The 11,566-nt window shown below is 43.8% G+C and overlaps 1 long non-coding RNA gene across 2 annotated transcripts; it reads left to right on the top strand.

The window, feature by feature from the left end:
- The first annotated feature begins 1,677 nt into the window (after positions 1-1,677).
- On the top strand, positions 1,678-10,837 carry LOC140215575 (uncharacterized). 2 transcript variants are annotated; one of them, XR_011892468.1, is made up of 5 exons: positions 1,678-1,775; positions 4,050-4,196; positions 5,162-5,230; positions 6,285-6,365; positions 8,684-10,837. It is a non-coding gene; the product is annotated as an uncharacterized lncRNA (long non-coding RNA). The 2 variants fall into 2 exon arrangements; XR_011892467.1 differs by having other exon boundaries at positions 4,050-5,230.
- Positions 10,838-11,566: the final 729 nt, after the last annotated feature.

Here is an 11,566-nt window from a genome sequence, read left to right as displayed (position 1 = left end):
GAGGCCACTTGAGGCTGCGACCTCGGGTACAGCTTCTGCAGCTCTTCCCGTGCGACCGCTCTGATAGTCTCGCGCAGATCGTCGGTGGCCAGTGATTAAACTCCGGTGTAGTTTGTTGAGCTCGTGCGGTGGTCGAATTGCCGGTTCCGCATTTCCAGTGTCTTCTCGATGCTGGTGGCCTCCCGAAGAAACTCGTCGACGGTCTTCGGTGGGCTTCGTATCATTCCGCCAAAAAGTTCTTCCTTCACACCGCGCATGAGCAGGCGGACTTTCTTCTCCTCGGGCATTTCCCGGTCGGCATGGCGGAACCGACGGCTCATTTCTTCCGTAAAGATGGCAACGTTCTCATTAGGTAGCTGCACTCGGGTGTCTAGAAGAGTTTGGGCTCGTTCTCTGCGTACGACGCTTGTGAATGTCTGCAGGAAGCCGCTTCGGAATAGGTCCCACGTCGTTAAGGTGGTTTCTCCATTCTCGGACCACGTCCTGGCGGCGTTTTCAAATGCGAAAAAGACATGTCGCAGCTTGTCTTCGGAGTCCCAGTTGTTAAAAGTCACGGTTCGTTCGTAGCCTCCAACCAAGTTTCTTAGTCTTCGAAGATTGGAGATTGGTGTTTCCCGAGGTTGTTGCAGCGGAATGGGGAACGCTGGGGCAGTCATTCGGGTTGCTGACTTGTGCGTGATCCCTCTGGTCTTCTCGGGAAGAGGTCCGTATTCCGGTAGCAGGCCTTGCTGCCTACGGCTAGCTCGCTGGTCCTTGGCGACGTTGGTGTTGTGCTCAGATCGGTCTCGGATCGCGGATTTGCGGGGGCGTCCAGTACATGAACGCACTAGCACCTCGACCAGATGTCACGTGGTAGCGACTGGGACGAACACAGCAAAACTGTAAACGGCGAAACTAAATCTTTATTGGGCGAACTTGTGCCCTCAAAAGCGAGTTACACTTAAAGCACAACGATAGCGGCGAACACAGTTGGCGATCGTCGGAAATCTGATGTGCGGCTCAAGCGCGTCGGCTTTTATACATCAGTCGTCGAATGTTCCAGAGTAATCACTGGGACCCACGTGTCTTCCACAAAGTTCTACACTATTCGTGTCGCGCATACATGCAATCAGAATACACAAGGTTCGGTGACATACATCGGATGGAACCATCGATATCATTCCAGAAACTTCCGATACATGCAGGTGCGTCCTGCGCTGTGCACTCTAAAAACTAGGAAGGGTATCGCAGGAGTGAAGCTGCCGGTTCACTCTTCAAAGCGTCGTTTTACTCTCGCAAAATGTCGAGGAGAGTGAAATGCATTGTTCACTCTGTCACCAAGGAGAGAGTGAAATGTGCTTTTCACTCTCCCCTTCAGAGAGAGAGAGTGAAAAGACTCTTGCGACAATAGAAAAGAGAGACTCTTGCGGCAATAGAAAACAAAACGTAGCGTAATCTTCTGCTTCAACTGTAGGTGGCTGGCCCCAAACATGGCAATGTATCATTCATGCACGCTGAGCAAAGAACACATCGTTTTGCTTCTAAGAGAACAGGCCGCCGCAGTTCAAAGGAACGCGTAGCGAGCGCTCTACTTTTTCACTCGGAGTGGCTCCGCCGCGCGCGCGCGCGCTCAAGATCGCGGAACAACACATCAACGGAGAAAATAGATCCGTCCGCCGAGCAGCGCAGCGGCAGCAAAGGCCAGCCAAGGGAGATCGTATATCAGCCATCTCGCGTCGCCACGAAAACACGACAGTCGTTCGTCATGCCTTGGATATAACAGCAAATCCTCCACGGTAAGTGAATTCTAACTTAGGTGCACATTGTCCGTATATGTCATGCTATCGCCAGGAAGTCTTCGCTGCGCTTAGCCGACGCGATTGACAAAGGACTAGGCATACGCGCTGTGTCTCTCGATGTCAATCGAAAAAGCCAGTCGTCGCGATAACTGCATGTGATTTTATCACTTTGCCGTTGTCCGTAAGAGCTTTAAAAATCGCAAACGCTGCCAGAACTATGGTATGTTCAATAAGACGCCAGGCGAGAGGACGCTTAAAATGGTTAGTTCACCAGCCCGTGATTCCGAGCCTATGCGGAGCGTGATTAGCGTGCGTTTTGTGTGTTTGAATTTATTCAGTTTGGCAGTCTACTGTGTACGGAACGCTGTTGAACTAAGGAATCACATAATAGAAGGCGTCATTTTGCTGGCAGCATGCTTTTTTTTTATAAATAAACCGCGCGCTTGACGGTGTCTCGCGCAGGGGGAATCGACGACCACTGAAGTTACGTGCAGCACCAGTGCTAGTTAGAAACTTTGCCGCAGGCATTCAGCTGCATGCTGCAAGAGGTCAGTTGGGCGCGTTATCTTGAACTTACTGAAAACGCATGAGGAATCCATGTTTTATGCTGAAAAAAGTATAAACCCCATATAAGCGATCTTGCGCGCGGCAGCTACAAGCGACGCGACGGAGATGGCTGTCGCGTTCGCTCGTCGCCTACAAGTCGTACTCCGTGCGAGCGACGATTTTGAGCGACGCCTCCCCGGTGTTGCCGGCATGAGGGCTGCAGTCACGCGTGACGCGTGCTTCAGTAATTTACGTTGATGTATTTTACTATAAAAAGTAGCATAAAATATTTCCGGAGGTCTTGCAGTACGTTCTTATCCTTGCACGTATAAAAATTGAATCATTTGCTCGTTCCGCGCGACAATCGGTAGTATTTGAGCGATGTATGTACATCCAGTTCCGGCTTGGCGCTATTGGCTAGTCGCTCATAGCACTTCTGGGCGAAGAGCGACGATTTCTAGATTTCCAGAACCGAGCCATCTGTTCAAGCGACGGCCCGTTTTGTCGCTCGAAGCCGTCGCTCGTCGCCGTCGCGCACTAAATCGCTCTCACAGTGTTTATCCCTAAGACTGAACTGTTTTTGCTCATGTTGAAATGGTGTGATTATAGGTCTGGTTTTGTCTCCTGTTGAGGTTTTCGTGCACGGTGCGAAACTGAAAGGATGCTTATGTCTACGAACTCGGTGAATTGTCGAGCAGCTAGTTACGCATCGGCATCGAATATAACGGCTGCTGTGTGGAATTACAATTGCGGGGGCGCTTTGCATACGCTTATTGTTTTGGACATGCCTGTGCATTTGCTAATATGAGTTGGCGTGTCAGAGTTACGTCATATGAACAGCTAAATCAGCCTTCCTCTGGGGGTTACAAGCGTAATGTGTGCATTTTGCTATAGCATGGCAGATCAAGATGTGTTTATCGCTTGAATATTTATAGTAGAGAAAAAATATCAAAATAAAATGTTGCTTTAATTCCGTGTTACCAGTCTGTCGTACACAGAACAATAGGTTGGTGTAATAAACTAATAACTGCGGTTTAACTGCAACTTTTACATGCCTACAAGAATCTAAAATGCTAGATTTCAAACTGCAGCAGTAGTCGGGTCTGTCAAAAATGAACTCCACTGCGCACCTCATGCATGAAAATAAGTTCATGCCTTTTAGTAAGCTTAGATGCAGGCCGCAGTGAACTTGTTAGTATTGAAATGTGGGTAAGCTTGCCATAACAAGCCTTGTTGCCCTTTTTTATAGGCAAATCCATATATCCATTGAGCTGAAGGACAATATTTTCATCCCTACTGAGCATCATGTTTGCAGCTATAATCCTCAAATTATGGCTTCAGCAGTGGCACAACCAGGGATGGTGCGGGGGGGGTGGGGGGGGGCACACTGGGCACGTGCTTAGGATGTGTCACAAGTGGTGTTTGCGATACACCAGACTCACGACAGATCTATGACGTCTGAAAATGACCAATATTCTATTCATTAGCAGGAGTATTCTAACATTCATGAAAAACAAGGATGAACTGTGTTTTATTTGTTTTTTTGCTTAAATCTAAAAATTGAAGTTAGTTTAGCAGTTGACTGTTGCAGTCATTTGGATGTTTTGCATGCATTTCACTAGGAAGACTTAAGAGCTAAGACTTTTTTATTGCCATGGCCTTGACTGTCTTGATGTTGTTTTGCACCATGCCCTTGTGTTGACTTTTGCATACGATATTTTTCAGGCACCCGCTTTATATAACGCAAGAAGGCAGCTGCAAGGACACGAGGATGTGAAAGAGCCAGTGCAGCGCGACTTCACGTAGTGCAGAGGAGCCAATGCCAAAAAATCAAAATACATTGGCATGTTATTTGGACAAGAAAACTAGTATGTGGGTATATTGGGTGTACCATTTGACCAAATGTCAACAAAATCAAGATACAGTATGTTACACGAAGATGAAAATTCTCACGTGCTCCAGGCAGTCATCTTAACATGGTATATTTATGTAATGTCTCTGATTGGAAAGTCAAATCAAGTATGCTCTCTGGAGACAAACACATAGCAGCAAGTGTCATTGAAAAGTTAAAAATGCGTTTTAAGAAAGCTGATTAGTTCTGAGAAGTGACTGCTTTTTGTCTTGCCTCTCAACAGATATATCCATGTGATAAAAAAATAGTGGTACAATGAAATTGCATATTTGCTTAGCGACATGATACATACTTGCAATGAGCACGGTGTCTGTGTTTACTATAAAAAGCAACAGCCCATGCTTGGTTAGGTTAGGCCCACTACAACATGCAGGCATGGGTGATTGGCGCTTTTTTTATTTCTGTGTCGTGAGGTTTATTGACGTGCGTATAGGTGCAGTGGCACGCAGTATGGCTAGTACAAAAAACGGGGGGGGGGGGGCAGATATATGTAGCTCACTGTACACGACACAGGGCAAAGGAAATCCGTGTTCAGCAACTAAGTGAAATGCCATGTACATAAATTTTACAATGCTACTCGTTCGAAGCGCGCACAGGTGCATATTGAAGAAAAGTTTCCAGGGTAGATAATTTACTTCGTAATTTACACTAATTTTGCTCTAACTACGAGACATAATAATTTCAATATACGGCACGGAAAAACCTAGAGCGAATTAAATTGTGTGTCAGCTTCGTGTGTATACATATAGTCTTTCCTATGCATTAGGTTTTTGCGTAATGCATTAACAGTTGACAGCCTATCTTATGATGTGTACTCTGTTTACATTACAGTTGTTTATTAGTTTACTCGTTTGTTTTGCGACTGATGAAATGCCGGCATATATATATATTTTCAACATTTGACATAACCCTGTATGTTTTGCAGGGACAACCCAGGACGTGCATTTCTCAGCACCCAGTCAACTGCCAAAAGTGACTCAAACACCGGCCACCAGTAAGTGGACATCAGTTGCAATTTCACATTATGCAGTTGGCGGCTGCCTTGTACGGAGGCTTTCTTTTTAATGAGATGGTGATGTCGTTCTAATGTACATTTTGACCACAAAGGTGCGATCATGTCTCACAGAGGCATATATGGTTGCTATTCTCTGCGAGGGACGTGTTCTCGTGTCCGTGAAGCATTTGTGTTGGGCAGTATTGTCGCCCAATGAGTCGGATATAAACACTAACTCGCCACTGCCGGCAAGTAGTTGCGAGAAATGCATTATGACGCTGTAAAGTTATTTCATTAATTCAAAGGAAAGTTTTGCAGCAGGAAAAAAGGTTGCTATTCCAGGTAAACATGTCTTTTTCTCACAGGTTATTTAGCCAAACTGTGGATGCATGAAATTCGTGACTTATGAATAGATTTTAATTTATTCTTTAGTAATGCTTCTAAACGAGACTAGGAATAGCATGTGACTACCTCTGCACTCAGCAGACCATACATTTACAGTCATAAGTGGCAGTTCCATGCAGTCTCGCACTTTATATAACCTTTCCTTTCAGCAACATTGGAACTGGTGGCTGCGTTTTCAGAAGGAGAAGTGCACTTGACACTGTATATGTATGTGTGAATTCGGTTTTCTTTGTATGTGTCGGCTCACTGACAAACAGTGCAAAAATCCGTTGTACCATGAGCCTGACGACGCCTTCTGCTGCTAGAAATGCGGCACTTTGTATTTTATAGTACTGCATGACATTTAAATCAAAGCTACCACATAAAATGATCAAGAAAACTAACCGCTGTTATAGCTGTTTTCCTCAAAGAACGCTTGTCCTTAATGGGCTGTGTTAATCTGAGCTCTCCACCAATGTTTCAGTAGTATTATCCCTTAGTGAGTGAGAGATTGGGGGCAATTAATCGTGTTAGAGTTTAAGTGGTGTCCTAATTATGTGCATTTGTTCCAACAAAGTTGTCTAGATTACTTTATTGTGTAGTGTAAAGCTTATGAAACCATCAGCAACTACTGAGTTGCTAACATGCATATGGATTTGTCACTATACAGGTGGAACTCGGCTGTACCACTGCAGTGCTGCGGAAATTGCCTTCACCAGCGGCTTTGCAACAGCTGTTTTGCAGCATGTCGGTATGTGTTAATTTATAATTATGTTGGGATGGGCTAGTATTATGGACCACTGCTACTCTGTATTGTGACAGATCCATATGATAAGGGATGTAATGGGCACAGCGAAAACCTTTGAATTTTTTACTATGGTGCATAAACAGGCTCTCCTTTTCGTCACTGGAGCAGGAGAGAAGGGCATGCAGGCACTCCTGAATGTACATATATTTCAAAACATGAGAGAGACATACACACACACACACACACACACACACAATTAAACTAAAGGCAGGGACGTTCCATCTTTCATCTTGAATTGAATTGTGCAGCGCAAAAATACAACACAGACCACAGAGAAGCACACATGTTAACAGGTTTGATACACACGTTAGTTCAACAGATTTGATACTTCAAGTGTGCTATTTTACACAAGGGGGAAGGGAAAGGGGAGAAAATCTGAAAAAAAGTGGAGTGGAAAAAAAGGAATCGTGCCAAAAAGCATGAGAAGCATCGCGCAGCTAGGATCACCAGCAGGACATCTAAAAAGCACTCTGATAAAATTACATACAGGACAACCTTACGTATAGTTTGTTTCAATCAACTCAGATCACACGCAGCCATTACTGCAATCAAGTTGTTTCCTTATGTCATATGAGGGAATGATGTGGGCCCAAAAAACTGTTTAGAGCTGAAGGATTATGTTCCATTCTAGCCTCATTGCCTGCTTTTTTATCATATTGTTATCAGCTGCTTATGTTAGGGACAAAAAGTAAGAGTACGAACTGTTTCCCGATTCGCCATTCCACACAACATGTCTTTGTGACTATATGTACATGCAGATGATCCATAGTTGAAAAATATTCAGTACAGTAGAATCTCATTACAAGATGCACTTGGTTGTAAGAGACATCTGAAAATGGTTTGGTTGGTTTTCCGATGTTTGCCACGTTAACAATACTGTATACAAGAGACACCTTTGTGACTAAGGATGACTTTTTAAGTATTCACTACTTCGAAGGGACACAACCCAGACACATTCACTTTGTGCACCTTGTGTGCTCCGAAGGGCGTAAACATCACGCAATCCTTACACAAGTCAATCGCGCATGTCTCTTTTAGCATGAACCAGAAAAGGAGGGCAACGAGGACAGTGCAGGGCAGAAAGTGTCGGCAGTTGAAGCTGACGAGCGTCTAAGAGCACCTCAAAGGTACTGCGAGCAACAAGGCTTGCAAAGTGAAGTGTTTAAATTCCAGAAGTTGGGAAGGAAGCTAACACAATCTACAGTCACTAAAAAGCTGTGAATGTCTTCTTTAAAGGGCCCCTAAACCACCGAGGTTGAAATTTAGTTGCGGTGTTGCAGTTCTACACAATAAGGCAATGAACAGGTAGCCACGAGAATTTTTCGAAACGGTGCAGTAATAGTGGAGCTACGTGTGTTTGATTATCGAAAAGTAGTCCCCACTCATTTTACTCTTTCATCTGGTACACGCCATATGGACAGTATCGTCTTTTCCTTGCCTAGTACACCTCCAAATGTTACGGGACAGGCCAACATCAACGAGCTCTGTTGCTGCCGCGCTGGCCCGTCGTCCTGCGAGGGGTGGCGCTAATACAACGGAACTGTATGGTGACTCGTGTTGAAGAGCCTCATAGGGAGACCCTTCTGTTGGCGTTTCTGTTCTTTGCCCCCATTGGCTGCCCACAATGGCATCGCGCGCAACGCGACGAGGAAGGAGTGTGTGTATTTGCTTGCAGGCCTTGCTGGCAGTCGTACACTTTCGTTCGACCAATCGACAGCACCGGAAACTGGTGACATCATCAGAGACAGCCTGGTGACGTCAGGACAAACTGGGGGGTGCAGGATAGGTCCAGAGAGGCGCACGGGGTCATTTTCTTCATATTGTGGTGCTCCGGCAGTGCTACACACTCTGGCATTTGGCTTCGTTGATCGTGACTCCATTCTGATTTCGATACGTGTGTTTACTTGAAATGTTCAAAAAATGTCGAGAAGTGGTTTAGGGGCCCTTTAAGCCACCCTGAGCATTTATTCCTTCAGATATATCAAAACATACTTTAGTGATGATGCATAATAAAGTGATCTAGTCTGGCGCCTCAGTGTCTCAAAATTTTTGGTTTCGAGAGACATGTTTCCCGTGCCTCTTGAATATCTTCTGATGAGGCTTTACTGTAATATACACAAACAATTGTGCAACTCCTCCTGCAAGTATTATTCATTAAGCCTGGTCACTTATGTGCAAAGCTTGTGGTTAAGTCTTGATGTCCGTACTTTTTAGAGCTATGTTTATTAATTCATGCTGTTCTTATTGGTTCTTCGATGCAGGAGACAATGCCTACGAAATTATTGGCCCTGATCATGAGAGCCCTCAAGGGGCAAACAACATCTCTGTTGCAGAACTGAGCCCGATACCACTTGGAAGTTACCATGACAGATGACACGGCAGCAATAGATACAGAGACTGCCATGTCTACTGCAGCTGCAACAGTGTACGAGGCAAGCAGCAGCGCGTCAGCATCAGCAGCAGTGTCAGAAGGAACCACACCAGGCCTGGTAGAGCAACATGTGTGCTATCACTGACTTTTTTTGTAGTGGATACAACTCATTTGCTCAACATACAAAAGCTTTTCACCACGACTGTGAGCCAGTGTTATTGTGCAGCAAGTGCAAGACTAAGTTAGGTGTTATAACACAGTACAAGCATCACTTTAATATATGCAAATGCAAACATATTACAGTTGTTGCCTCCCCAGCCAGCCCACATAGTGACAACAATGTGGAACACATGTTGGGACACACCTCTCCCCCATTACAAGATAGAGACTGTCAGTGTTGTTGCTAGATTGACTGGTCTTTGTAGGCAACTAGAAGGACAACACAGGTGTCATAAGATTGTTGTTGATGTTGTTGTTGAAGAGGTAAAAAAGAAGTTTGATGCAGCTGAAGTGCCAACTGATATTGAGCAAATCAAAAGCAACCACCTGAGAAAGCAACACTATCGAAATTTGGGTATCTATGTGCCGCCAACTCTGGTAAGAATGGCATAGGACAGAAGTGTGATGAAAATCACACAGACACTGCTGTTGCATCACTGGCCACAGTGAGCAGCGACTTGTAGGGCAAGAGAGTCAACTGAAACTAACATTATGATACAGTGTCATGCTCCCATGTGACCACTTTTCAAGTTATTTTGCAAGATACAGCTCAACCTCCAGAAACGAGACTGCAACTTGTCTGTAAAAAAGCTTTCACAAAAAATTATTCATAACACTATTAACATAGCAGTATCTTTTTTTTTTGTGTCGGTTCGAGGTTCCCGGCTGTCCATTAATGCAAAAATTGAGGAAAAAAAGAACATGTGTCGTACTTACACCTTTTTAACAAGTACGAGGGGGACAGAACTTTTCTAGTCATGCATCTTCATCATACTATCAAGTTTTTAAATGCCTTTTATAATTATTATCACCAGTTATATCTGAGTGCATTGTATGCATGTAGCAGGTGTAAAATCAGGTCAGTTGGATCAGATGCCTTATCTGCAAGCGAGCCCTATATTCAAGAAATTTGAATTAAAATAGTTACGTTAGAGACGCAGTCTTTCAGCACTTTATTGCCTGTGGTTTAAGCATTGCTCAATACTTTTGTGGGTGGCAATTTCAACCGGCACAGCACTGCGCTCTGCCACAGTCACATTTGTCTTCAAAGCGGTGTTTACCATTTGTGTTGATCTGTTTGTGTATGCATAGAGCAAGTTTTTAATTTATATTTTTCTGCATTCTTGTGCTTGCACTGAGCTTGTATAAGGCAGTTACAAAATGTGCGTCACTATAACGAACTGTTCTGTTGAGCTTACATTGCAAATAATCGTGTTCAGATGGCCGTACTTCTATGCGGGTGCACTGCTAGCTTTGTGTATGTTCTCATGTTTGTATAAAGCTTATATAAGCTAGTTAGAAAATGTATGTGACTAAGCATTGTGATATTCTTTAAAAAACTGCTTGGTTGGTTTTACACTTGTGAATTAGTATTGAGGTGGTGGTATTCCCATGTATGCCCACTGCTAGCTTTCTGTGTCCTCACGTGTTTGTATTGAGTTTCTACAAGGGAGTTACAGCATGTACGTCACTAAGCACTGTGATATTTTTTAAAGAACTGCTTTGTTGGTTTTACACCTGTGAGTAATAGTACTCGGGTGGCACTAGTCATGTGTAGGTACACAGGGAGCATTTGTATACATTATGCTCATGTAAAGCAGTTACAAAGTATATGTCACTAATTACTGTGATATTTGTTGAATTGCTGTGATGGTTTTACACATGTGAATAATAGTGGTCAGGACACAGTACTTGCGGTGTATAGTTGAATTTATACACTGCCAAGACATGGGCTGTATACGTACCAAAAGAAATGTATGTCATTATATTGTTGTGATTATTACGGTTTGGATTTTATTAAACTGTAATAAAATTGTTTCTTGTATCTATTGAGGTATGGAAATTTGTCATGCAACCAAACTGAGGACCTGAACTTGTGCATACAAATAAACAGCTAATTTAAGAGTATACTGCTCATATTCTGCTAAACCAGTTTAACAAATTTGTACTACAATGCTGGAAAAATGACAGAGCTGACTCGGATGTACAGAAAAAGTTCTGCATTGGCTGAAGGACTGCCCCACACTGGAGTTCGTAATGTTGCGTTTATTGGAGTAGAACAGAAAGTGCACTTCTATTAAAAATGCGACAGTCGTTGCAGAAACATAAGGCAGACGAGCGGATGTGGCACATTTTTTTCAGGGCCCTCCATGCCTACTACTGCATTTCTAGTCTTCCTGTGCTCTGCGTATAAGCCCCTGTTCAGCAAAGGTTTTTACTCCATGACAGTTGTTCTACTGGATTCGTAGCAATATTGAAGAAAAAAATTGAATGGTTTTCAAGGACTTTCGAGGCCCCGACACAGTAACTTCAAGGACCTCGTGCAATGTGTGTAGTAGTTTCGACAGGCAATAACTTGTTCAAGAACACCATTAACTTTAATGCAAACTAAAGAAAACAAAACAAATTGCATTTCAGTGATTTCAAACATTTGAAAGACTGCTAATTTGCCTTTCACCGCCCACCACTAAACGCACACAAGGAAGCATTTCAAGAAAGTGCTCAAAGTTTTTCTGCAATAGCACAATTAACTACTTGGACCTGCAACATTTGC

This window comes from Dermacentor andersoni, chromosome 1 (genome assembly GCF_023375885.2).
Source record: "Dermacentor andersoni chromosome 1, qqDerAnde1_hic_scaffold, whole genome shotgun sequence".
In the NCBI taxonomy this organism is placed as follows: Eukaryota; Metazoa; Arthropoda; class Arachnida; order Ixodida; family Ixodidae; genus Dermacentor; species Dermacentor andersoni.
The sequence above is the reverse complement of the archived record's forward strand: the minus strand, read 5'-3'. Positions and strand labels throughout refer to the sequence as shown.